The 3,892-nt window shown below is 39.5% G+C and overlaps 1 pseudogene across 4 annotated transcripts; it reads right to left on the bottom strand.

Annotated features, from left to right (window-relative positions):
• Positions 1 to 602: 602 nt before the first annotated feature.
• On the bottom strand, positions 603 to 3,616 carry LOC149843882 (putative E3 ubiquitin-protein ligase RHC1A pseudogene; annotated as a pseudogene). 4 transcript variants are annotated; one of them, XR_016430926.1, is made up of 3 exons: positions 3,496 to 3,575; positions 2,727 to 2,884; positions 603 to 1,846 (listed from the first exon to the last, which is right to left on the bottom strand). The product of XR_016430926.1 is annotated as a putative E3 ubiquitin-protein ligase RHC1A pseudogene, transcript variant X2 (transcript). The 4 variants fall into 4 exon arrangements; XR_016430928.1 differs by having other exon boundaries at positions 603 to 1,749; XR_016430927.1 differs by lacking the exon at positions 2,727 to 2,884 and having other exon boundaries at positions 603 to 1,749; positions 3,496 to 3,616.
• Positions 3,617 to 3,892: the final 276 nt, after the last annotated feature.

Below are 3,892 nucleotides of genomic sequence, written 5' to 3'. Positions count from 1 at the left end.
TGTGTGGGAGCGCAGAAGTGCATGGGACCCACACTTGGTGCATACGGCGGACAGGCACAGACATAGATTCAAAAAGAACTTGCAGGATTCAGGAAGCATTTCAGTCTGAAAAATATCAGGAAAATCTTAATATATATAAATTAGAAAATAAAATTTACATTATGATGAATTTGAAATAATAGTATTTTTAATTTATCATGATTTTATCAGCCCTTTTGTTATTTCAATCTGGTGTCCCTCCAATATCCACCATACATATAGGTCTGTATAGTAAATAAATAATTAAAAAAAAAACACAATTATTGTGACATGAAAAATGCATCTCCAATATCAAAGACACTCGATTTCATATTTTGCAAAGACAAGGCTTCTCATAAAGTTTCGGAATCTTGAAAGAATTGTGGTTACACACTTCCAAAGCACTTGTAACTATGTGCTAACTGCTAAATCATACAAAAAATTGCTTCTACCGAAGCACCAAACTTCCATCTCTAACACAGATTACACGCAACCAAACCAAATCATACACCAGTCAGCAGAAGGATGAATTCAACACACTCTAGCTATGCAATTATCTATGGACCATAGTAAGTTAATTTTCAGAGAGAAAGAGAAGGAGATTCATCCATAAAAGAGTGTTGAACACCATCGCATTATCTACAGACAGGTAACAGGGAAAGATCTTACACGAAAGGTCACAGAATGTTGCTCTAAGATGACCATTTGATATTTTAATCAGAAAAAGGCCACCCACTGTAACTCCTTCCGAGTGTTATCTTCATAGGCAGCCGAGCTAGGTGGAGTTCGAGTTTCCCCAGCGAAAGGGCCATAGAAAAGAAAATGGATTGCGCCTCCCTTGGTTATCAGAGTTCACATCGCTTCCCGTCCGGCTTGTGTCTCTGGCAGATGAGTTCCCGAGGTTGCCACTCCTCTGACCTGTTGATGGAGGATTTAGATCACCTGATGGCCCTGTTCTCGAACTGGAAGTGGAACTACTGGTGCCCTGTGCGGGCAACTGAAAGCGACAGACTGGGCAAGAATTGTGCTCAGCCAACCAGGGCACGATGCATTCAGAGTGGTATATGTGATTGCAAGGCATTTCCCGAGCTTCTGTACCAATCTCAAATTTTTCTTTGCAGACAGGGCAGTGAGAATCCACACGCAGGTGTCTCTGGCCGATCTTGATGGTGGGCATAGCTTCAATGGAAGACCGGGATGCTGGAGGAGGCCCCCTCCTATCATTCATGGTTAACTGTTCGATCAATTCTTCAAGACCCTGGTTCATTAAAAGATCACCACCACTGCCAGGGAGGCGCCTCAGCCCGATCCCTGAACCCCCGTTAAAAATTATTTCCATTCCACCGCTATTCATCATCCCATCAGGCATCTGGCCTCTGAAGATTACGAAAGGACCCAAACCAATCCCCAGAGGCAGTTCACCTTGATACCTGCCTCTCGCATCTATGTCACGGTTTCTCCTCCCGGGCCGTGAACCAAGGAAAGCAGACAAAGCTTCCATCAAGCGAATGCTAGGCTGGTTCTCATAATCGAAGCCAAGGAAATCAACAAGGCCATTGCCATCCATGCCTTCGAGCTCTTGAATGAAACCGCCACCGCATCTGGAACAAACTGCATCCCTTACAGATAAATTAACCAGACAGTTGCACTGGTGACACCAATGTGTACTTCCGTTTCTAGACATTGTTTAAAGTCCACAAATTATGGCCTCCAACAATTTCCCGAAATCTCCTGAATGAAGATTGCAAAAGTAAACAACAAATTTGCAACCAAATCAAAACTTTACACCAAGCCCTCCCCCTTATTGATCCTGTCCCTTGCTGAAAAGCTATTTAAAGAGACACAAATAAAAGCATGAATTAGCTGCAAAGTTGTTTACTTCTCCATCATAATGTGCCGTTTCAACATTTCAACTAGCAGATTTAGAAAAAAATGCCCCAATAAGACCAAAGGTACCAAAAAAACATAATTCACATCCATTTAACGGTCATGCAGACAAATTCTGGCAAATGATGAAACACCCATTATCAAGTTGGAAAAAAAAAGCTCCGTTGAATGAACAAAACATTTCTCGCTGCAAGAAAATGTGAAATTAGAAATTTCTTAAAGGCAATTTAACCAAGAAACATCCTAACGTTTCTTATTCCTGTTCCAGAGGTGCCAAAAGAAACACTGATTGGAACAAACCCATAACTTGAAACACAGTTTAAGAATTAAGGACTGGAAGGTATCTGAAAGAAAATCACAATACCACTGAAGAAGTTAAGGTAAAACTAAAAGGAAGGACCCTAGCTTCTCTGATCGCACAAGGATACAAAAGAACACCTTGACAAAGAAATCAAGAGAAAATCGGACAAAAATAAATCCAATAGCTTGATCAGATGACTAAAATATCGAAAGAAACACCAATCTACACACAAGCGACCATCAAACAATTGAATTCAAGTAAAATGGCAAACATATGCAACACTAAAGGGCCATAAGAAAATGGCCAAAAGCAAGAAATAAGTTTCTAGGATTATAGAAACCAATAAGCGATCTGTGCCAACTTTGTGATCAAGTTGAACAGAATAAGCCTGCGGATTCTTCGTACAATCAAAGGTACCCAATGAACCCTAATTTAGGTTAAGTAGGCAAAAAACATGGATAGATTGACAGAGGCGCTCAGTAAGAATCATACTACGAGGAGTAAACAAACTCTATCTTACAGATTTCAGCATACTGTCATCATCATCATCATCGCCAAGCCTTATACTTCAACACAAGATCGGGGCCTAGATTTCAGACTTCTAAGATAAAATTGGCACGAAATTGGGCATGAATCACCAAATCATACGATTAAAGTCCCATAATCTTCACCTAAACACTACAGCAAGACCATGTCAATCATCATGCAATAAAAGATTGACCAAATTCAAGAGAAAATGCTCAATCAAAGTCAGAAGAAAAGCACAAGAAGTCATAAAACACCAAGAAAATGAAAAAATGCACCGAGAAACCTAGAATTTCACCGTCCTATGACAAAACGCATAATTATAACGACATCCCTGGGAAAATCAAACAAGAGAAAATGGTCAACCACTTAAAATAAGAAAACATGCACAAGCAGCCTACTTCTCCGACGATCGCCACTCGGGAACAAGAGTTCTAAAGAAAAACATCATGAAAATGCACAAAAACCCCATTTTTCAGACGATCGCCGGTCGGGAACAAGAATTCTAAAGAAAACCATCAAGAAAAGCACAAAAAACCCATTTTTTCAGACGATCGCTAATCAAGAACACAAATTCTGAAGAAAACCATCAAGAAAATGCACAAAACCCCCCGTTTTCCAGACGATCGCGAATCGAGAACAAGAGTTCCGAAGAAAACCATCGCGAAAACGGGAAAATCAACCACAAAACAAAAATTTGTTGGAACAAGCACGAAATAGACGATCATGAACAAAAATTAATCGGTAGAAAATGGAGCCCGTACCTTAAGAAGGATCGCTATATGGGTCTAAAGGAGAGAGCTCTCATGGCGGAGACCGAAGAGTGCAAGAGGAAGGAAAGAAAAAAAAAGAAAATATCTGAGAAGAAAAATTAAAAAAGAAAACGACCCCCTCATCCGAAACCCTAAATGCTAAGTGCTTATGCCGAGAAATTACAAAAATAAGAAAGCAAAAAAAAAAAATGAAGTTAAAAGATAAATGAAAAAAGATTCTTCCTTGGGTGCGAACTATTCCTTTTCCAAAATTGTGCTAATTTTATCAAAATTTTACAAAAAGCCTTAGAACTTTTTTATTATTGCACCTAACAGAATTTTACCTTTCATCGAAATTCGGGAGGCCTGATTGGTCTAAAAAATGTTATAAATCTTGTTGTTGAGGCTT

This window comes from Nuphar pumila, chromosome 3 (assembly GCF_984573655.1).
Source record: "Nuphar pumila chromosome 3, dmNupPumi1.hap1.1, whole genome shotgun sequence".
Lineage (NCBI taxonomy): Eukaryota > Viridiplantae > Streptophyta > Magnoliopsida > Nymphaeales > Nymphaeaceae > Nuphar > Nuphar pumila.
This window is presented reverse-complemented; position numbering and strand designations above follow the sequence as displayed.